The sequence below is a fragment of the Balearica regulorum genome, chromosome 5, assembly GCF_011004875.1.
Source record: "Balearica regulorum gibbericeps isolate bBalReg1 chromosome 5, bBalReg1.pri, whole genome shotgun sequence".
Classification (NCBI taxonomy): Eukaryota; Metazoa; Chordata; class Aves; order Gruiformes; family Gruidae; genus Balearica; species Balearica regulorum.
In genome coordinates this window covers 7,115,376-7,139,579 of record NC_046188.1, presented here as the reverse complement: position 1 = coordinate 7,139,579, position 24,204 = coordinate 7,115,376, and the positions used below count along the sequence as shown (strand labels likewise).

Here is a 24,204-nt window from a genome sequence, read left to right as displayed (position 1 = left end):
TTATAGAGAGCACCTGGTTCTCCAGCATTTTCCTAGCACTGCAATTCTGCTGCTGCCCTAGTTTTCAAATAGACATGAGACCAGAATCAGGTACTGACATTTATTTAACACATAGATAAACATTTGCCTTTGGAGTAACTGAGAAGCCAATGCTATTGCCTAAAGGTAAGATGAAAAAGCACGAAGAAATGAAGATCAAAGAACAAGGAACAAATGCCTCCTGCCCCACAGAAACTGTCTAACATAATTTTAAAAGAAGTGAATCTTTCAAAGTGTGAAGACAGGAAACTAATGATGAAAAAGGTTTTATAGAATAAAGGAAGCTTTGTATTACTCTGACCTAATATGCATTTTCCACATTTTCTATGCCACAGGCTGAATGACAGTCCCAGGATACCACTTGCAGGCTGCACATACAGGTTTCTGCAGGCACTACGGTAACAACAGTTTTTAGACAACTCCAGTCCCACCGCAGAGCTCTACTCAAGGCAGCACCAGCCTTGATAGAATTATTTCATGTGGAGAAGGACTATAGCCTCGAAGTACTACGAACTATAGACTTACAGACTATCAACTTAAAGCACTGTATACTATAGACTTAAAGACTACACACTTCAAGCATTCTGAAGTGGGACATAAACCCCTTAAATGGCACAAACTGACCCATAGCCATCTTCAAAGGAACTGCAAATCCAGTTACACCTGTAGACAGTACGTTAAAAATGTTAACAAGTTAAATAAACCTCTTTTTTTTCCACTGAGGAGTTATGCAAGCTAGAAATTTACATTCAATGAGAATTCACATGAGTAAATCCAGCGCATGTTTGATAAACACATTTTGCACTTCATGTGAGCCCACAATTCACCATGGGTGTCTGATAATAATCAAATGCTACATTTAATTGGGTTCTCTTAACATCTGACCAGGCAGCATCACTTCACAAGAGGTGTAACAGTTTCAATCTTGGAAAATGTAAATACCAGCTCAAGAGAGGAACCATTCCTGCCTTTGCAGTAGATTCAGCGATCTGAGCTAACGCAGGAAACTCTGAATGTGCTTTCAAAAGCTAAAGCAATGACAGCAATTTTGTTGAGGTTTTTTTAGTTAAAAAACCAAAACCCCAGAATCTGCCAGATTACACCATAATCCCCAATAAGCAAACTTCAGAGAAAGGAGGCACATTCTCAGCTGGTCCAAGTCAACATGGTTTATAGATTTCTGTGCTGTTACAGGGCAGATTCAAGACAAGGACTGTCTGAAAGTTCTCCTCATTTTAGCAAGTGACTGCCTGTTTTAAAATAAATATGGGAAATGGAAAGCAGAACCTCCAAACACATTAATCCCTTGCAAGCAAAGGAAAACTAAAGGCTACCCGATTTCTTTTCATTCATAGGATACAAGTTCTATGCTGACTTTTCTTTCTTCAGTTGTTGCAGGCTTCCTCACACCCCACTTTCCTCCCAGTAATATATTTAGTAGTTTTAACTGCTCCATACATGTCATTCAAGGAACATCACCGATTATGCTGTGTATACAGTTTGCTTCTTGCTGCTCACCGCACATCTCAGCGCCACACATTCCTGCTGGCGTTCCAGACGCCACCTCCAAAATATGCGCAACCACTACCATTTGGCTGAATTCTTTTTTTTTTTTCTCCCCTTCAAACTGAAAGGATTTCTGCTTAAACCCTTTCCCAAATAGCTGCTTGAATTCGTTATCCCCTCGTACTTAGCCGGTAACAAAAGGTTAATGTTTATTTCTAGAAACCTTGCTCACAGGAAGCCTTCCTTCGGTGAAGTGACTTCCGTAGCTCGCGCCTCTGCGAGCAGAGGGGTCGGGAACGCTCTCGGATGAGCTGGGGCACCTGGTCCCCCATTTGTCATCTTCCCGAGGTCACCCGCCAGCTGTCTGTCCTCTCAACACCCAGCCTCGCCACCGCCAGCGAAGGCATTCTCCCTCGCTCAGGTTTCCAGGTCTGAACTTCCAGATACAGTAAATCAATCAGCCACCGCAGAAATTGCTCAAACAACTGCAAGTAAGCATTTTAACACCCTTGAGCAGCCTCGCTGCGTAACAAGGACACTGCAGTCCTAGCTGGAATCCAGCAAAGCGCTCGCTCTGCATGACTAGTATAGATTACACTTTAGAGGACTGCAGAACTGCAGCTACATTTAGTCTATGACTAAATCAGGCTCCACTTGTACTTGACCCTGAGAAGAATTGTCATTGAACATGAGGGCCTTTTCTCAGCTACAATCTCGTATTTTTTTATTTTCAATGGCTAAAAAGACCATGAAGCCATCATTTCTGTCATTGCAAAATAGCTCTCTTTTCAACATGTTGCAGAAATGTTTTGGCATGGCTTTATCCTCAAACTTTTCATCTTTCCCCCTGCCCTCCAACTCCACACTACCTCCCACACGCTACGTTTAGGACACAGGTGACCAGAAGAATGTGGATATGTTTAAATAATTATTATTACTCTGAGGAAGTTAACAGAATCACAAATGGTTTGGGTTGGAATGGACCTCAAAGCTCATCTAGTTCCAACCCCTTCGCCATTGTTTTGTAACTTACTACCTAAGGATTGTTTTTACAGGCTTTTTTTTTTTTTTTTTTTTTTTTTTAAGGATAGGGCAAGTTTAGCCTTAAAGACATCACTGTGTCTTTCACCATGGCTAGGGAAACGTTTTCCTGGGTTCGACTCTGGGAAAACAGCATCTCTTCTGCAGGCAAAAAGAGATAACTTTTATTCTGAAAGACAGTTCTTTTGGACACACAAATTATTCTTTTAGGTTAAAAATTCCCTACTGTTCCTCTCACTCTGCCTTTTTCTCCAACTTCCGCACCCCCTACCGCGTACCATAAATCCCCAAGTGCCCAGCAAGCAATCCATATTGATGAACTGGGGCTTTGAGTGAGCTACATGAAAGAGATTCCTCCTGGACCAGCTTCCATGTAAATTATGCAGCTGTGAAGCAAATGGAGCCCTTTCTGAACAGAGCACTCAGTCAGGAACACCTACAGAAAGAGGATGGAGATGCACAGAGACTTTTTCCCCCCCTTTTTTCAGTACATTTTGCTTGATGCACGGTTCTGTGGCAACAGACCACAAGGACGTTCATGGCTGTACCACAACTGCAGAGTACAGGACAGCCTACTGCAAGCAGAGGAGATATTTGTGCCCCAGGAACTCCGGTAAGGACCTTGACTTTGGGCCTGAGGCTGGAAAACAGACTGGCCAGTACATTTGTAGAGTGTTCCGCATCGAAGGACTGTGTTTTAGTCCCAGCAGGGGAGGACAGAGCCCCTGGTGACGCGGGTGTCAGGCATGGTCACAGCCAGGCTGCAGACTAAGGGAAGTCAACGGCCTCCTTCGCCCCTACAACCACCCCCAGTTTGCCTCCTCCATCTACCCACCCTGTTTCACAGCTCAAACACCACTGATCTCAGTGAGAACGATGAGCCTGGACCTAAGGGGAAAGAAATGTCACCTTCTCCCCCATCAAGTAAAAGACTGAGAGCAGGAAAATAACAACAGAAATGCATTTACTACAGCCACAGGTTTTGTCCCCAAGTCACTTCTGATGGAAAAAAACATCTGAACAAAGAAAAAGCTGTATATAACCTCAGCTTTGACATATTCTCTCCCCAGGTCAGCCAGTCTATTCTGTTTTCCCTGTGACGCAGCATCCTCTGCTCTGACAGAGTAGCAATGAATTCATGTCATATGGTAATTCCAATTTAATATGACTCCAACAAAATAGCGCAAGAATTTCTAGAGGGTTTTTAACCTCTGATACTGATCAGATAAGTAAGCTGCCGAACCTAATAATTATCTCAAATGAATAACTACGAGCACAGAGCAAGTAAAAAACTTGCTCTGTGCTCGTAGTTATTCATTTGAGATAATAAGAACCTGAAGTTATTTTCTTTAGGCAGTATTTGAAAAGCATAATTGTTGAAACCAAAAAGATTGCAGTTTGAATGACACTATTTAAAGAAGATGAGACTGTTCAGGTCAAAACAAGGTGAAAAAAACAGCCTGCCTGGTATCGCAGCTGACTAATGCTCTAATGCATTAGACCCTCTGCTTCTTCAGGTTCTGATTGCTGTTGATCAGGTCAGCACTTCAGTCTGATGTTAAGGATCAAGTTTACAGCTCCCAGCCGTGCTGGCATTTGCTCCTCAGGAAGGCCTGGAAGAGCTGTGAAAAAGAAAAGAGAGGAGGGCAGGAGCTAGGAGTGAGGGCTGCTCCTCAAAATCATGGCTGGGCTAAGAATTAGAAGCATCTGCCCAAGTCACGTGCAGTCTTTTGGCTGAGCTCTCAAACACCAACCTGCAAAGGAACATTTTACCCCACTCTGTATCACAGAGTGGCCAAAGGCAGCTCACAGAGGTGGAGGGGAGAAGGGGAAAGAGTTGGTCTGTTGTCCTGGTAATATTTTTATAGGAGAATGAAGGGAAAAAACCCACACCACTCCTTCAATCCTAAGAAGTTTCCTCCTATCTGTCAAGTTATGGTAGGAGCTATTATTATTTGGCTGAAATATAAAATATCATTAAGCCTATTTTTCTATTTTAACAGTTTAGACATTTCTATTGTGAAATCTCGGTGTAATTATCTGGATTTTATTGTCCTTCTCCATTGTGCCCTAGTAGAATTTCTAGAGGAGAAAAAGCAGTGATGATGGGAGACTTTCATCTTAGTCTTCCAAAAAGACAATGAGTTAAGTGTCTAAATGGATCATTCTTTATTTTGTATAATTTTTGTTGAATTCATTTTTATTCTCTGCTGCTTTCAGTCTAATACAATTTCCTGAACCAGCAGGAGCAGAGACATCCAAGTAGAAGTGTGCTGAGTTAGGCAGAATCTACTAGTCTCACCTGGGGGAGAGAAGCACTAACAGGGTTGTTACAGAGGAGTGACATGCACAATTACTGAAATTCTCCATGGATTATTTGTATAACGACCTGACCCACTGTGCAAACGGCATCCTCAATACACATATCCGAAGAAGTTGTGCATACTGATTGAATCTATTCTGAAACCCTCTGACGTAGAAACTGCATTTTTAAACATTCACAGACAGTCCCCAGCAATTGAAGGGGAGGGTTATCGTTAATAATGACATTTAATAAATTATCTGGTGATACCCTGCTGAGGAGAGAGCTCACATTAACACTAGGTGGCAGAAGGCTCTGTCACATTGAGGACACCTGCAACCAGATACAGACCTAGACTTAAGCTTGATAAGCCCATTTTACAAAAGCTAATGGGAAAGCAGTTGAAAGCAAAATAGCTATAAAATACCATTTTCCACCCACTCTTCCAGTTCTAATTCTGGCTCTGATATCTTTAGTACACATCATTTCACTGTTTAAAAGATCGTTGGCTATCCCTGAATCTGGATACACCTTCTAAACTTAAGCCTTAAAATCACCTTTTACTCAATTTAGGTGAAATTCTGTATGTGACAGGTGATTCTATTAAGCTTTTACTTAAAGAGGAATTCACAGTTTAAAGACATAAATGGCCATTAGGACAAGTACACAATAAAAACATACACTGCTAGTTACTTTGAAAGATACTTGAAACAGAGCTTGGAGTGCTATAGCAAGCACACTTCTGCAGCTGAAAGAAAACCAGTCTGCAAGCAAAATTAATTCAAAACTGCTCAAGACTCACTGTGGAGGGGGTTTCCTAAAAATGGCAGCTGCTCCTTCATGGAGATGCATTTTCAGGAGATACGTTTGTAATTACCTATAAAATTTCACGGTGTCAACTGGTTTCTTCTAGTTTTACATATTTATCCCTTTAAAAAATATTTACACTTGATTTTCCTTTATTCTGACCACTTTCTTTTCAACTACTCTTCAAATTTCTCTCTTCATCTAGCCTAAATCCAATATACATAAGGAAACAAAAATTTTAACTTCCAGTAAAAAAAGACAGGGGAAGAAATATCAGCAATCACAACTCAAAGGCAGCACACAAAGAAGAATTTTCTGCATGGGCTCTAACCACCTGGAGGGAAAAGCAATGTCAGATGTAAGGAGGAAGCCATGAACACAGTGAGGAAAAGTGGAAGACAAGCAATGTCTAGATGTTGAAAAACAAAAGAGGGTGGGGGCAGAATGGCACAGTATTTCCTTAGACAAATAAGTTAGAGTTGACAGCAAAGATTTCTTTTAGATCTCTGGCTCGACTGCTTTTATACTTGCCAACCAGTAATGTCCCAGATTTACAGTGCTTGAAGGTTGGGTTCTACAAGTGTAGCTGGTGCCAACGAAGACCTCAGTAGCACTGCAGTGGGTTATTTTGCACCTCTAGACATGGAGGCTCTTCGTGTTTAAATATAGTATGTTTTATCATTCACAGTTGTCAGCAGTGGAAATTGTCATCTAAGCAGTAAAAGATGCTGGTGAAGAAACAGGAGGGATTGGTTAGAAAGTAAAAATTATTTTGGCCGTGACAACTCAGCTCACTGCCCATTTTGAGAGTAAGGGATCAAGCCACCCATTGCAAGTTGCTGCCTGAGAGTCAGAAAAAAATCAATAGTAGGTAGGAAAGCCTACTTGCCAAGGCTCCGGCCACTGCCAGCAGATTATTAATGCATCTGTCTACATTCTTTAATGTTTCCTAAGCAGCAACTATGTTAACTGAAAAGGTGCGATGTGTCACCAGCCCTTCTCTTCTCTCCTCTTCATTTTCTCTCTATATTAAAACCTTGGCTACCAAAGAAAACAATCATGTTTCACCTCATCTTTTCCCAGCTTTTCTGAAGTTCAGTTCCTGCTCTAGAGCAATATATACAGTCTAAGTACTATCCCTGACAAGCTGTTTGACAACGCTAAGTTGCACATCTATTTTACTCTCAGAGCTTTGGAGTTGGTAGGGCTTAGATGGGAAATGGAGGCCAATTAAAATAAACACAGACAATATCAATGAATTCTTCAGAAATGCACAAGACAAGCAAAATGAAACACTACTGGCTTTTGCCCACAATTAGAATTCAGCCCATCTCGCAGGCTGAACCCTCTGGCTGAGGTCCAGAAAGACACTTAAGCACATGTCTTATTTTAAGCATGTGAGTAGTCTCATTGATTTTTCACTCATGCCGGTAAGAATATTCAATGCGCTTAAAGTTAAGCACATTGTTAAGTGCCTCCCTGGATCAAGGCCAGGCTACTTAGTCCTTGCAAGAGTTAGTCTACAGAATTATTTACCTTTATTTTAACTTCTCCAGACTTTCTTTGAGATAAAGTTTCACAGTGGATGGAAATATTTCATTCATCGAGTATCACACAAGCAATGACTGGTTTACAGCAACCATCAGGGAACGAGTATTCTTCCTCTTCCCACATCTTCTAAAGCACTAACTGGAAGGATTATCAAGACACACAAGCAAATACACTGATAAAGAAAATTAGTTTTGAAAAGGAAGCCAGCAGTCTTACTGATCTAGAAAGCAAAACTAGCCCCATAGTGAAAAGCTGACAGACATTCATTTTCAGTGAAACCCAATGAAGTCATTCACCAATATCCCATTCCAATACCAAGGCTTATATATACAGCAACTTTGAAAAACAAGCTAATTGCTGACTGAAATGAATTATCACAAGAAGCCCATATTTAATTCAATTCTTCTTTGTTCCTTTTACATCAAGTTGAATACAAAATTCAAGGAAAGCACTTCCTCGAGATGATATCACCACATCAGAGCACTTTATAGAGATCAAAGGCACAACAAACACTATTGCTTTTTGCTACAAAGAAGCAAGTGCAATTTGCTTTGCTACAGACAATTGGATTAATTATCTGGTTGGCATTATCCAAGTTCAGTTATCATACCCTGACTAAGAACTAGAGAAAGGCGTTTAACACAAGGAAAGCTGTACTGGGTCCCACCAGTGTTCCCCTCCACCCCATCGGTCCCTCTCCAGGTGCAGAAAAGGGAGCACAGGAGCCTGACCACACCGGTGAGACCAGCAGGACAATAGGACAATTTGCTCCTATTTTACGAGCAGATGTAGCTTTTCATTTCAGTACTTGCTTCTTCCTGAAATGTTTAAACTCAGTAGTGAAAGTATGTAACTGACAGGGCAATACATGAACAGAAAGCCAATTTAAAACAAGATGATGTCTTTGAAACCTCAGGTTGACTCACAGCTTACTCATCATGCCTTACACCAATGCAACTCCACTGATTTCATGTGACCAAGCCCACACCTGATGGCGACTCAAGCCACAGCATCTAAGACACCACATTAGAAACTGGTGGACTACACCCACGGACAACTTCTGAGACCTCTGCAAAAAGTAAAAAGAAGTTAAGCTGACCATGAGCAATGTGTCCTTGTGGGAAAGGTGGCCAACAACCTCCTAGGCTGCATTAGGCAGAGTGTTACCAGCAGGTCAAGGGAAGTGATCTTTGCCCTCTGCTCTGGCGAGAGACACATCTGGAGTGCTGGGTCCAGTCCTGGGCAGTACTGGTCCCAGTATTGACCCCTGGGGTATAGCACTAGGTCTTGTTTACTTTGAAATCCACAACACATAACTGGTATGTTAACGCCACTAGACTGTATTGGTTTAACTAGTTCCCATTTTGAAATCGAGTTGGTTAAATGAGAATATTTTAATATATACAAGAATCAAGGCTGTGTCAGAACAGTACCTGCTGGCTTAACTCATTCTTAAAAGTGAATTTCCTTTAAGAAAAGTTCAAAAATCATTTATGACTTCAGAGGGAAAGACAGACTTTTCTTTTTGCATATACGAACTGCTTTAGTATGTAACTAAACCAAACGATGGACTTTATTAAGAAATCGTTTCTATAGACGAAATTGCACCTTCACTTGAAGAGACAAGAGCAACAAGAAAGCTGTATTCCAGAACTGGGATTTTAGCCAGCTTATGATAGAAAAACATTGAATGCTTATGGCATAATTACAACGTTACAGCATTTGGTGCCAGAATTAGAGAAATTATTCTTAAAATTATGCCCTAAATCAAATGTTGTTTAGCTAAACTGAAAGCACATTCCAAGAAATGTAAAAAAACAAACTTAACATGATTCCAAATCTAAATTATGCATACTAAGGGCTTGTTTTAATAAAAATACATTTAGTGGCTGAATAGTTTTTCAAAAAATTATTTTAAAGATAATGAATGCCTGATGTCCAAAAGAGCATCACATGACATTTCATCATTGACTCATGTAAACTAACCTCAAATTTAACCAACTGCAACTGCGATCAATATTGTGTCAATCTGAAAATATCTGGGGTTTAAGGCAACAAAACCAGATGCAAGGATGAGTAAAAGGTTGGAATCCACAAACTGAATGGAGTTCTTTGCCACTGAAAGGTCTGGAACTGTTCTACTGACAGGGAGAAGCCAAAAGAATGAAAAGTTTTGATAGTATTGCCACATTTAGCGAGAAGAGAGTCAAGTGCAGAAGAAATAAGAGAGAGCTAGTTTGTTACTGTTGCATGTTATTGAATTTTTTCTTTTAAAGATGACATCCTCCACTTTTAGACAGTTTGGAGCGTGGACTGTTCCTCCACATACCTCTAAATTACTGTACAGTGTCTAATACGATGGACTTCCATTGTATGTTCCTAGGCACTTCTGTAAAGCAAACAGTAGCAATAAATAAAAAAGCCAACCACATAAAATACAAACACTGTCAGATTTACCAAGAAACTCTTGAAAAAAGCCTTAAGTTAGTGAACAGTAAGACCCAAAAAGGCCAGCTACATATAGAAGAGTTGTGCTACAAAAGAAAAGCACGTTGGGAACAGATGCCACATTCACTGCAGGAAAAAACCTGAAGACGGAGTTGTGATTTGTTTTGTTCCTTTCTTCTTTCCTTTTCTTTTTTTTCAAAATCAAAATGCTGATCGCCCTGCAACCTCAATTAAGGGTAACCACCCTCAGCCCTGATGACTTAAAGAGCTCATCCATTTAAGAAAGAAACCCACCCAGTAGACAGACACCTAACATTTGCCAGCCAGGCACATCTTCCCAGCCTGTAAAAACTTTAATTTCTGCAACAGTTTTACCTTTGCTCTGCTGCAATATGCGACTACCTGTAGTACCTACTGGAGAGAGGGAATGCAGTCTGGTTACTCAGTTGCGCTATGCATAAACTTTGATATATCGTAGAGACACAGACCCTTTTAATCATAGTACAGATACCCCGTTGGGCATGCTAAACGTTTGTGTAAATGTGTCCATACACTGCCCACCACTGTGCTCTATCATGCATCACAATCTCAGAAGAAGGTGATATAGAATAAAAAGTTGCCTACATCACCAATCCCTTTTTATTATTTATTTTATTTATCATTTCTTGGCAATGATACTTATCATGAGTTGCAGTGGAAAAACCCATGAACTAAAAACAAAATCTGAGCTGAGGGAAGAAAAGGTGTCAAGAGTGGAGAAAATGGAGTTTTATTCCTCAAAATAATAGCCCCTACCATGACAGCCTTGCTGGCTCCTTCTCCACTGACAGGAAATTTCTGTAAAAGAATCATGTGGTGCTGGAACACAAAACTGCAGATCTTCATATATGAGACAGGCTATTGTCCTGGGATTAACAAAGTCAAAAGCCCGTTCCTCTCTCCTTTGCCTTCAAAATACTAAAATCTTAGAATGTTATAGAAAGCTGTTGACTTTGCCAGGGTTTAAGTTATACCAATATGAAGTCAAAGGAGCAGAACAGCTAAAACTGGCAGAAAAATAAAACGTCTACGACTTCATTGCCTCACTGAGGCTCCTGCAAGTTTCTGTCTTCACAAAGATAGGCAGAAAATCGTAGAGGACCACAGAAGGGCAATGGATTTATGAGGCCTGAGAATCCCAAAACAAAGATGCAATTGAGCTAGCAGATTTTATTATTTTATCCCTGGAAGCTTAAATAAGATTTTTAAAGGAAAAATAAAAATAAAGCACAGAGAGCACCTACTAGAAAAGCACTGTCAGTATTGTCATTTAGGCTTGTTTCCCTCCCCACCTCTGAAAAGTTGTCTGGCATTTGACATAACTGAGAGGAAGAATTTTCTCCCCCGGCAAAGACAATTACCTTCACTGTATTTGTATCATTTGCCAGAGCCGAATCTGCTATCTTCTTCATGTCTGACACAAGCTCCTACACCTACTTGACAGATCAAACAAGTTTTAAAGAAAATTACTGTGCTTTAAAGGGAAGTTCCATGGCTACGCAAAATCAAAAAGCTGCAAGACAAGAGGTGAGCGATTATTATATTAGTACACAGTAAATTTCCCCAGAATATTAAAATGTAGAGTATCTTTGTACTGAAGTTGAACTTCTTTCATGCAATTTGCTATTTCATTATGAAACGCCTTTAGTCTTCAATCATTACAAACATCTGTAGAAAATTAAAGGTAATTTTCCTGCTTTGTGCTCTTGGACTGCTCCAATTCTCCTATTATTAAGATATAAAGAGTCCTTGCTGTAACGAGAAATTTAAGAAATAGTGTGGGTCGCTGCTTTAACATACAGCCATAAACAGGTGTGTGCACGTTTGCGCACAAACATGCACCAAAGGTTATAACCAAGCTTTTTTCTTTTTTAAAGACTACATAAACTAGTAGTGGTTTATGCAGCACCATACAACGTGATGTCATTAGATTGCATGTCATGCCACTCTTTGGCGTCATTTAACCAAGTGCCAGATCTCACCACATTTTATGGTCACTACAACTCAAGTCCAAACTCATTTCCCATTAGCCCCAATTTAATGTTTGCATTTGTTGTACCTTAATGCATAAACCTCCAAACTAATGGCAGCAGAGCAGAGAAAGAGAACACATACAATGCAGTTCTTCAGTTAACATATCGTAAATGAAGACATAGCAGCATGGTGGGTAATACAGCTGTTGAAAAAAATAAATTTCTCTATCAAAATGCATTTCCTCATAATTGAGCATTAAAAGCAACTGGACCAGTAGTCCAGCTCTCCCAGATGGCAGCCAGGAACTGGGAGCACCCACTGGATGCATAATTGGGAAACAACGTCAGGGTCTCTGTGGATCTATACATCTCAGTTTTTAAGTCCCCAAGCAGCACAGAAGAGCGTATCAGAGAAAAAAAAACAGTCACTTTTATTTGGGCATGGACATATTCTGAAGTAAAAAGCTATATTCTGCTCACCGAAGGCACTCTGACGTTCTAGTGAGAGAGAGAGGGTTTGGTCAAATAAAATTACTAACAAAATAAAGCTATATTTCTAGCAAGTTGCTAATAATTTCTAGTGAGTTGGTCAAGCACAGTGCATCACATCTGACAGGCTGCTGGTGTGATTTAAGGGAAGAGAGCAAAGGACAATAATGATTTCTCCCATCAGTAGGACAAGCACTCTAGTAAGTTGTCTTTGAAGTAGCTACATAGAAGTATTGCATTATCTGCCACACAACTCCTAAGGAGGCTTTCAAAGACTAGTATTTTGGCACATAAATCTACTATTGGGTAACAAGGTGCCCTTTCTGACTGAGAACTTCTTGTACTACAAAGGTTCTATCAGCTGGAGCCACGAAGAGCAAATACCAGAGCAGAAGCAGAGCCAGCTCTTCCCAGACCACCTCTGTGCTATTCCAACACCCCCGGAGCACACACAAGTCCAAGCTGCCGTAGAAGCTGTCTCAAACGTAGCCCACACATACACACACACTTTACCACAAGTGCAGCTTTACACAATTCCCCTATAACTCCTTATGGAGGTTAAAGCTGTATCAATGCAAGTTCCTCATTTTTTGTACAAAAAGTACATCCCATTTTTTCAAGGCAAAAAAAGATTTGGTAAGATTTCCACAGGAACGCTATGGGTCTTCTACCTGAGTTAGCTATCTTTTTGCACCAGAGTTATTATCCTTTAATCCCACTAGAGTGCAAAAACTCCCACTATATGCTCTGTCCATTTAATGAACTGCTACCAAATACATTCCACACTGACCTATGGATTTGTTCAACCAACACTGGTCTCAAATTTCTTCACCCCAAGAACTAACACATCCCTCAGTGACTCACCTCAATGAAAAGGAAAGATCAAGCTCACCTTTAGGTTTATAACAAAAACAGACAGTAATTTTTTTTTTTCCTTAAAGTACCACATTCAAATTAATTTCAGAGGAGCTACATCAAAAATATTTAAGCACTATTTACACTGATAGATCTCAAGAAATAAGTGTAAATGGGGATTCATCATCCCATGAGGTATTTCCCTGCAGGGATCTCATTTTATCCCAGTGATACTCAACAACTTTCATCTATGATTTAAAAGAAAATATAAAAGTCACTCCTTGTAAAATGCACGGCTGTCAAAAAATCTGAGGGGGCTGGGAAAATAGAGAAATTAGGCTACTCTGTAGCACTTACTCATACGGACTTCTTCCAACTAGAGACAGCTTAATAGCAAAGGTCACACAAGTAGGAGCAAAAACCACGGGTCACACAAGACACAGCATTACATACATTAATTAATACTGGAAACAACATAGAGATAATGGTGGCCAACTTACAAAGCCTGAGCTCTGGTTACTTCTGCAGCTAAGGAGGTGGATTTACATATGGACTGAAGCCAAACTCCAAAGGTATTTTGGTGCTTAATTGCCTTTGAGGATTTTAGTCTACCTGACTTAACAAAGGCTATAGGGGAATCTGTGATGGGATCAGATCTCTCTGTGTAGTTGGTTTCTTCCTCTGCAGCTCTGCGAGCACCTTTCCAAACAGCACACGCTGCCCCATGCACCGATACGCCCTTTTACACTAACGCTGTGTTTCCAACACCTTTCCTTCTCTAGTCTGAATATCCTAAGCCAGTATGTGTTTTTAATCAATTCAGAGCCTACAGTTCATTAAAACTAGCAAGACAGACTCTTCATTCAATTAGTTGCTCTAGAAAACGTTACCTTTGTCTATTCAGTATTCAACATGTTTTTCTGCTGGAAGTTCTCTGAGCATTAGGCTTCTCTCTTCTGGGGCAAAACACCTGTCTTCAGTTGTAGTTGCTAAAACAATCAATGCATTGACATGCCTACAGAAACACCTAATAATACGACAGCAATAACAACAAGGAGTTATTACATTGTAAATGTAAAATGATCTATAATGATATATGCACACACACAAACTCATGTATCAATAAAATAATTTCACAGTAGAAGTTACAGCTCTTCTGGGCACACACAGCATGCCCTCAAAGCAGTTATTCTTGATGTCCTAAGTCCTACCCTTTTCTTGGAAGAACTAATGGTACCACTGCAGTTTCTTCACCACTCTGCAAGGAAGTAGAGAGGTTTTGGGAGCTCTCGTTCCCGCCCCACGTTTACCCCCACCACGTGGCAGCTATTCTTCTGGGAGCATCCAAACCAGAGGAAAAGCCAAATTTTTTGAAACAGCTCATTAAGAGAAAACATAATCAATGAGTTTATGCGTGGGTTGGAGAAAGAGAGGAGGAAAGAAGGTGAAGGCACTCAAGGAGCACACGTGCATATTTAGATGTCTTTTTCCTAGAAATTTTGCTAAATTTACCATGTCTTCTGAACCTTTTTTGTTCAGTTTAAAATACTTCTGATGTAAAAAAAAAAATAAAAATAAAGACTCTCCTTTATTTGTATTCCTTGCTTTTCATATTGTTTTTGCTTTCCTAAGGAAACTGGCAGCTGAAATGCTGTTCTAAAAACAAGTCACAAACATTTAGCAGTGTTGCCACTTCAAACACCAGACTCAGCTAAAACTGCTGTGTGGCAAGACGATGCTGTTTCAGCTGTTGGAGCCCTCAGAAAGGGCAAAAAATGCTGAATAAAACCAAAATATAAGTCATGAGTCAACAAAAATTCTGGGATTTACTGCAAATAACCATCTTTCAAAGCAGCCCAAAATAGAAGATGCACTATTCTTTGAAAACACCAGCAGCCTGTATTATCACCTCCACCCAGCCATTCCAGCTTATGTGGTCCTCTCTACTTGAAGTAGCAAGTACTTCCCAGTGCCTAACATTGATATTTAAAAACAGATAATCATATTTTGCAGATAATGAACCAAAGCTCTACTGGAAAAAAAGAAGAAGAAGAAAGAAGGAAGAAGAAGGAAAAAAAAGAATCAAAGGACAGGCCTATATGGAGCTTAGATGTACAACTATTTCAGAAATCTGACCTTACTAGCCTTCTCAAGCTCACCCAAAGACAGCAACTAGAGCCCTGCCATACTTACCTGTCATCCCCACCCAGGGCTGCTGGGCAGATGCTGACACTTAAACTCCATTATTCCTCCACTACTCCCAAGGAAGCAAGAGGTGTGCGTGTGCATGAGGAAGACATGCAATAGAGCCACATATGACTACTGAAGTCTCATGTACTTGCTATCCACATTCACAAAGTATTTTTCTAAGAGGATAACGACAGTGTTAAAGACATTGATTTTCTTTTCTGATCTTAAATTCTCAGGGCAGCCTGCCTGTAAAACCTGCTACTGTAGCACATGTGGGCAGTTGATGTTAGCAGATAGCTCCAGATGGTTTTTCAGCATTTCTGTTTCGAAATACAGGAAAGTCAACTAGCAGCCAGTAGATCCCAGTAAAGCCAAATACCTACTAACTCGGCCAAGCTATTACCCCGACAAAGAGCCTGCAGCATTAGTGCACTGCTTCACTGCTGCAGCTCTCTGTCACAGAGGTAGCCACATTCCTTTGCTCCATTTGCAAACATCAACTGAGCCATGTCGAGCACACTCCTCAATTATACGCAAGTGCCTGTGAGCGCACACAGTTCATCCACTGTGTTGCAATGCAAAAGAAAGTCGTATCCACACATACTGCCCAAGGGTAGGCACATTAAAGGCACTTCTGTAGGCCTGATCCTATTCCCACTGCAGCCACTACAAATCCCCTCTGCCAGGGACGGGAGCAGAACCAGACCTCTGTCGAGCTTTGATTTTTGTTTTTGGCTCTAGTGTCAAAATTAGAGCCAAAAACATGCCAGCAAACACATGAAGTTCCTACAGCTCTGAGAAGGCAGGGAAGGGATCTGGCAGCCTTAGCAGCAAGAACTCATGACAATGGCGAGGAGGGCGGTTGCACTGAATTACCATTGCTGTCATCTCCAGGGTCAATACCAGCTGTCACGACACTATTGATTGCTTACAGGTTCGTAGAATTGGACAACACCAGTTTTCTATGTTCTTCTGCTGGTCCATGCTTTTCCAAGCACATTTAAGGGCTAGATAAATTGAGAAAATACAGCAGATCCAAAAAGTCTATAGATCACTTCTGGGTGAGAGAGAACAAGACAGCAGTTCCACAAAAATAGTAGCTTCAGTGACTGCTCTTAGACAAAAGCCAAAAGATCAAGAACAGGATCTTATGACCTGGACTGCTCAAGGCAGAGTTGGCAGACTCTTGAAAGTAAACTCCCTGATTGTCCTCACACCTTCTCAACAATACTTGCTTCTCTTCTGGTGAGAAAAAAGCAGGATGCACCTACGTCATGGAATAAGAGAAGAGAAAAGAAAAAAAAACACCAAAAAACCCCACAAAACACAAGGCAAGATTTTCTTTCCATATTTCAGATTGTTTGCAGACTGTGTATCTGTAGGACTTTTCATTCCAAAATTAACTGTGTGCTGAAGAGAGTCTGGAACAGCAGAGCCTTTATGCTTCCAAGTTTTGAGATGGCCTCAGAGTGTAGACCCTCCTCTTCTCTCTCATTTCTGGAATACTTTTTGACAATTAACAGAATCAATGACCACAGAGCAAGAAGTCTGCCCAATCCATCAGGGCCTAAATGTGAAAAGAGGAGGAGGAGAGAGGGAACCTTCTAACGACAGGAAGGGGAGAAGAGGTGTAGATTTTTTTTGGCTTTATTCACAAGCATTTCCTCATGAATTCTGGAAGGGAGTCAGGAAATAAAGATAGCAGCCAGAACTCACCTTCTGCATCTTTTTAAGGGAGAACTAGACAAATGCAGCAGTAGCAAATGAAGGAAATACACAAGTAACCTTTCTCTATGCAAGGCAGATGCCACCCCAGTACACAGAGTTGGCCTAAAACCATGGTATAGAGGTTGTTTGGGAAATTCTCAACAAATATTAAAACCACAAGTATGCCGATATCTGCATTTTTTCCAAAGTTGATGGAAAAATTAAAGCACGGGTCGATGCCCCTGAGAACAGAGGAGTCTGTAAGATTCCTAGGTTTAGGGGAAGGAACAAAGAGATGGAGAAACTATCTGTTATCTTGAATCTCTATGAATGTCAACAGATTCCAGAGGAGAGAGAAGAGCATCTGCATGGGAGCCAGGACCACAGCACCTTTTCTGTCCTTGTAGAAAGGCTCACCTGACGTTTTGTACTGACAGAGCAGAGGTGCCTGGCTACATGCCTAGTGGACTAATGCCAGCAACAGCCAAGACATGGGACCTCCTCCTTCTACATGCCCTCTTCTCTCTCCTCATCACAGGTATTATGCATTGCTACTATCCAGCCGACAAAGAGAGAGGAGAAGGAAAGAAAAGAGACTATTTTGTTTTCAACAGAAGGTAGTCCTCGTGCTCCATGGTTACACAGAGGAATAGCCGAGAGCAAGCGAGCAACCACCCCCTGATATCAGTAGGGCATTAAAAGCAGAGAGAATGTGCTCACCTTAAGCAGCATCTTAGAAGGAACTCCACCTCTCCATCAGGACAGCAGCCTACTGGATCCCTAAGCAAAAAACCTATCCCTGCAATAAATCTGGATTGATGGGGCATTAAAAAGAGAGTGACTAAAATAGACTTCTTTTTTTGTAGAAACATTTAAAATACAGAAAAACACAACCACTTCCAGTACAAAAGTAACTAAGCATGTAACAAGCGTATTACATCAACTTAAATAATAAATCTAATCTGCTAATATTTTCAACACCATACTTTGTTCTCGCACACTTTTGAATTACTCTAACATTATTTTTAAACAAATCCTTTCACTGAAGAAAACATCAATATATCAAAACTATTTTTTAAACTAATGAGTTTCCTCTTTTGCAAAGCAATTATTTTAAGTACTGAAAAGGTTTCCATGGCACCCTCCACTTCCAAATGAAAAACATCACCAATAGCTGGATTTAAAACAAACAAACTGAAACCCCCAATCAGCAGTGTTTGACTCAAGGAAAAACATTAAATATTTTCAAGCAGAAGAACTGAAAAACTTATTCTTACTTAAAGAAAAAGTATGTAATGCACACCTGCTGTTCTATCAATCTAAGCAGGAAACCATTTCACTGCTGCATCATAAGTAGAAGAAAAGTGCTTATTAAAACATTAATCACAGTCCATTATATTCTGACTCCATGCCAGAAGTTCCCATTACATCACTGAAAATATCTATTAACCAAAACCTGATTCTGACAAGTTACAGAAGTGTAGTGTTTAGGATTTAGTAATGTAAAAGTCAGTTTTAGAAGAACAGTTACACAATTGATTTTGCAGTGGCAAGCAAGTATAATTAATTGTTTTTGTGACATTTATTACTGCAATGGAGTTGATTTAACTGGTGTTTCTACTGTAAAATTATTCAAAAATTATTTCAAACTTCATCTACTTTTATTAAACACATTTATTGTGAAGGTATTTAATACCCGGGGCTGGCTAAACATTTTTAAAATGTGCTAGATATACTACTACATGTAAACCTGTATTGTCTTGTGTAAATATGGGCCTTGTTTAGAACTATGTCTCACAGGAAATTATGCCAAATGAAAACCATCTCCTCTTCTCCTCTCCCACTGAAAAGGATTTATGTTTTTACATTTAATACCAGTTAGGTAAAGAAACAAAAATATGGTGGCATTACCTTCAAGCCTGAGCAATAGTTCATCTGTGAAGTCCGATTATGTTCCAACCCCCATTTCGTTATTAGAAATGTGGCCTAACTCAAATGCCTCAATTTGGAAGAGAAGTGAACAACTCAATTCTTTCCGGAAGCCTGGCACTACGTGGCTTGTTTACCTAGAGCAGTTTTCAACTAACTGTTACCAAGGCTTTAAAACCAAAGCCATGAAAATCAGTTCCTAAACGTGTATATATAATCTCCAGCCAGTCAACTTAATTGCAGGTACTTTCCTCAACCCCCTGTAAGCAGCCCCACTCGGAAAAAGAAAAAAAAAAAAAATCAAAGCCATGCAGTATGACACGAAACACATATCATGCTCTGCGTGGGTAATCGGGCAGGTTTACTGGTCCTGTCGGCAAAACACCGTGCAGACGGCACCGCAAGACAGCATCGGCCTTGCCAGTGGCATTATTGTGGGTGTCAAGCAACCAGGTAATATCTTGCTCGTTTGATATAGAGGCTGACTTGAAATGAAAGCAGTGGGTGCTTACAAATGACTAGTATTTAGAGAACTCATTGATGATAGCCCCATCCTGCAAATACTGGCATTTAAGAGACCCTGAATTAAAAACACCTCGTGTCATTAGTGTTTATGACGAATAAAAAGGGGTCCGGAACACACAAAGCTAAGAACAGCTGTGTTTTTGGGGGGTTTGTTTGTAAGAGGCTTGGGTTCCTCTTTTGCCCCTTTGACCCAACGTACATGAGTAACTACAAAAGACACCTGAGCTAATAACCTTTTACCTGTCCTTGGACATCTTCCAATTTCAAAGATCCAAAGAGCTTCAGTTTTCCACCCCTTTCTTTTTAAGTAGTGCCGTGATGCCAAAAGTAATGCAGTTTGGCTTGCTACGGCTCGGTCCTGTGGGCGCTTGCAAGCTCTGACTGAAGCTTTCCTTGGGCAGTTAGGACATCTATGAGGTGTCTCACTCCATGCAGCTTCTCTGGTGGCTAATAAGTTATAAGCTTACCAGGCAGCCTTTTTGTCAGTCAAGGTACTTTTAGGTTGCCCCTCCATATCCAACTGCTCCTTTCCATGCAGCAGCTAGGGTCTTAGTTACCCCTAAAATGTCTGCCACTCCATGAAGTGCAACTGCCATCAGTGAACAGATGCACAAACTGCTGGAATGGAAGGAGCTATAAACTCCAATTCTTATGGGTGTGTAAGACTTGCATTTTTATTTCTTTAAAGGAAACTAGGAAAAAATAAAGAGAACACATGTGATCAGATATCATTAAGGAAAGTTTTCAAGCTCCACTTTTTGAAAAAGTTCCTCCAGTGTGATTCAATCTGGGGGACATCAAGGTCATTATCAAAATAAGAAATCAGAGGCTACCAGCCCAACCCTTAAAAATCTTACCATCCATCATATCAGGTGTGAGATCAGTTACATACATCGGATCAAATTTATGAATGGAATTACTGACTCTGGTAAATGGCATGCTCCTCTGGGAAGAGATCCCTCCTACCACTAGTACTCTTCAGAGAAGCTTTAAACATTGTTGATTCCTGATCACTGTGAGAAAGACTACTCATCAAGAATAAAGCTGCAAAGCAGCTATCTGAAGGGGATTTAAAGAATCACGAACAACAGCTTCAAAAGCTGCATAAAGCGTTAAGCAAGACACCCCCATGCTTCCCTCTGCCATTTCAAGAAACTGTTAATTCACCTTTTTAGCCATTTGATACCTGAACAATTTTCATATGGAAGGCTGCTTATGTTTATCAGTGGCAGAGTCAAGAAGATGCATCATTTCTGGCTTTATTTTCCTCTTTAGGGATCTATTTTGCTGGCTGCCCCATTCAGTCTAAATATTTTCATTATACATAACTCCCTCTTCTTGAAACAAGAGCATTGAAGGGTCTAGGAAGTCTCCTCTCTCTTCCTCTTTTCAGACTTCCTTCTTGCATTTTTATTACAATGGAATTTTACAAACACCTTTGTCCTGGTTTGAGCTGAGATAGACCCCAACTGACCAAAGGGATATTCCATATCATATGACATCACACTCAGCTTACAGGGAGCTTGAGGAAGAGGAAGGACGGGGAAGGGTAGCAGCATTCAGAGTCATGGCGTTTGTCTTCTGAAGTAACCGTTACACGTGATGGAGCCCTGCTTTCCTCAAGATGGCTGAACACCTGCCTGCCGATGGGAAGTGGGGAATGAATTCCTTGTCTTGCTTTGCTTGCACATGTGGCTTTTGGTTTACCTATTAAACTGCCTTTATCTCAACCCACAAGTTTTCTCACTTTGACTCTTCCAACTCTCTCCCCCATCCCACCGGGAGGAGTGAGGGAGTGGCTGTGTGAGGCTTAGTTGCTGGCTGGGGCTAAACCACGAGAGCCTTAGAGGGCAAATTCAAAACAGGATGCTCCTCACCTTTCTACTTCAACTACATCTGAGACTAAATAACTAGTTTAAGAGATTAGTCCATCCAAATAGACCGTTCAGAAAACCATGACAGTGTTTGCCTAGACCACCCCAGAGCAGCTCCTTGTCATGACGTCTCCCTGCTGTTCCTCCATGCCAAGTACAAAGCATGAGCGCTGCTCAGATGCTGATCAAGAGGAGCAGTTCTTCCTCTCAGCAGTGGTCCTCAGTGAGCTCCCATATTCTCCATGGCCATCACCAGACAGACACTGCTCCTCATCGCTAAGATGTTCCTGCCTCTGTAGCCTAACACACTGGGCTTAAAGAAAGTATCTGGGAGCTTTGTCCCAGGAAGAACTACAAAAGCTGAGGACACTGAGGCCCTTCTGTTGCTCAAGTGAAAGACAAGTAGGAAAGATCACTCCTGCACGTGCAAAACATATCATTTTTCTTGTGGCAACTACACAATTCCCAATGCAATTATACATCTGGCTGAGGAGTCAGAGAAAGACTCAAAAAGGACAATACGATGGAGTGTGGGAGAAGCAAGGAAGGAAGAAAGAAAAAGAAAACACTGAGCACAAAAACTACTGACCTCAAACTTACCACATAATTCCAGAGAAGCAACAGAATATCTAAGACTTAACTTCTACAAAAAAAACATTTTTCTAAGTTGATGGAGGACAGCTAAGGAGTAAAGTCTGCGGACATACAAAGTCACAGAAGAACCACACATCAACAGTGGCATCAATGCAGGGGATGAAGGGAAGGATGAAAGCAAAGAAGGGCTTTCAATAACAGGTAAGAACTATCACAGACCATCAGATATTTTTAAGTGGCTGGTCGTAACAAGGCTTTGATTTGGTGAGACACAAAAGCATGCAGAAAACAGGGCAGTTGCCCCACACAATAGTAGGATGCCTCCTGCCACATTATAATCCATCGGCAGACAACTCTGCCTGACACTGCTTCAGCTGCCTACTTAGCAGCGTTGCCTCTACACCTGCAGAGCCAGTTCAGGGTTTGCCTCCTACCAACTTTCAATAATAAAGCAAATATTACCATCCTGATTTTTGGAAGCAATTTTAAATATTTACTGGTTAATGCTGTAGTGCAGTTTGCCAGACAATTCTCCATTCCTTATGTTAAGACTCTGAATTTTTATTTTCTTCGCATTATATGTATTTTAATAAATGCATGATTTAGTATTCTGCAAGCCCACACTACAAAAAGACTATTCTGGAATAAATGGTATAATTACATTTCCTACAGTGACCTTGTAATCTCTCGAGTATTTATTCTAGACTAAACAGCCTTAGTCAGCTGCCCTGTGTCTGATTGTCGATGAAAGAAGCTTGTTTGACAACTGCTTCGAGCAGAAACATATTTTTTCCATGATTGCATGAAAAAGTAAAAAAACATTACCAGACCAGTATTCTGAGCACAGAGACTCGTGTTAGATCGATGAGTTAATTCTGAAGCCAAACGCCAACAAAAACAATTACTATGGACATTCTGCTGTCATGGCCAGCTTTTGAGGTTAATTTAGTGGTACATATACAACTACAGCCAACTTTACATACAAGAAACTACATGGTGTGTGCAGGCTTCCTTCTTTGTTTCTTTATATATTTTCCATATTCTCTGCTTTTATAACTCTCCCGAGACCTTTTACAGTTACAGAACCCACACTATACCCACAGGTGGGCGGGCAGGAAGCAAAACTCTCCGTTTCATAAGCAGTCCACTTTTAATATATTCAATTGCTAATGACCTTGACAGAAGAGCTCCATGCAAAACACCATACACTACAGGGTGTCGTTTGAAAAGTTCATAGACATTTTTGCCAGAAAGCTGATTTCTTAAACAGTAAGATTTCAGACTTACTAGAGGCCCTGCTCTTTTCCTCCATTTCCATGCAGTTGGAAAAACTGGTGCTAATCTACCTCCTCTATATTAAATTTGCATCCTTCCAAAATCCTACGACAAAACCTGTAGGGTTTCTGTAGGATGCTAAAGCAATGCAAGGCAGTTTCTACATCAAACCAAATTAGGCCAGTTTACACACAGTCTATTACCTTGTTCCATCCTCTCTTGAACAAGGCAGCACACTTGGCCATATTCACTATTCCAAAAGAGTGTACCCACCTAGTACTTTTATTGTCATTCGTAGGTTTTTATTCAATTACGATAAAATGAACAAAAAATACTTTACTTTAAAAGGCTGTATGCAAATGGAGCTGTGTCTTTAAAGCAATCATCACTTCTCACCCACCAATTCTCATTCATTAGGTGCCTGATTCAAAACGCATTGCGGCCAGCAGAAGCGTTTCTACTGAGGATCAGGCCCTGCAACAGGAGACACTGGGAAATTCAGACCATATGCGCTGGTAGCCCAGAGAATTCCTGCAAGGAAGAGTGCAACGCTCTCTCTACATGCTCTCCAAAGCAAGACAAGCTTTCCTTGCTTTTACTCAATCTTTTGACTCTGACTACTGAGCTTATTGAGAAACTACCTTGTATTCAAAGGAGCAGAGTGAAGTCAGTGTTCAAAATCGATGGGCCAAAGCAGATCAAAGAAGCCCTTCATTTGTGGCTTTTCTCCTTTTCCAAGATTCAAGAAATATCTGCCTACCCCAATGACAAACAGAGCAGATGTGAAAAATCACCTGCCACAACTTTTAAAGCCCATCAGTCCTGTCACCCATTCAAAAATCCATTCTCATTTCACTGTCTTGAACCCAACACAGACACTCACAGGGTTTTAGCAAAAACTGATCTGGCCAAAGACCAGATCAACTATACTTTAAGAATAGTTTGGAGAGCATCCTTACTATTGCCTCACTTTAAAAAAAAAAAAAAAAAAACACTATGATTGACAGCAAAGAAGTTACACGAGTCATTTCTAGATTAAGTGCCAGAACTCTACATATGT

At 40.6% G+C, this 24,204-nt stretch overlaps 1 protein-coding gene across 1 annotated transcript in view; it reads right to left on the bottom strand.

Annotated features, from left to right (window-relative positions):
* MNAT1 (MNAT1 component of CDK activating kinase) overlaps positions 1-24,204 on the bottom strand; it is a 126,501-nt gene that overhangs the window by 8,815 nt on the left and 93,482 nt on the right. The gene's annotated exons all lie outside the window — the stretch shown is intronic.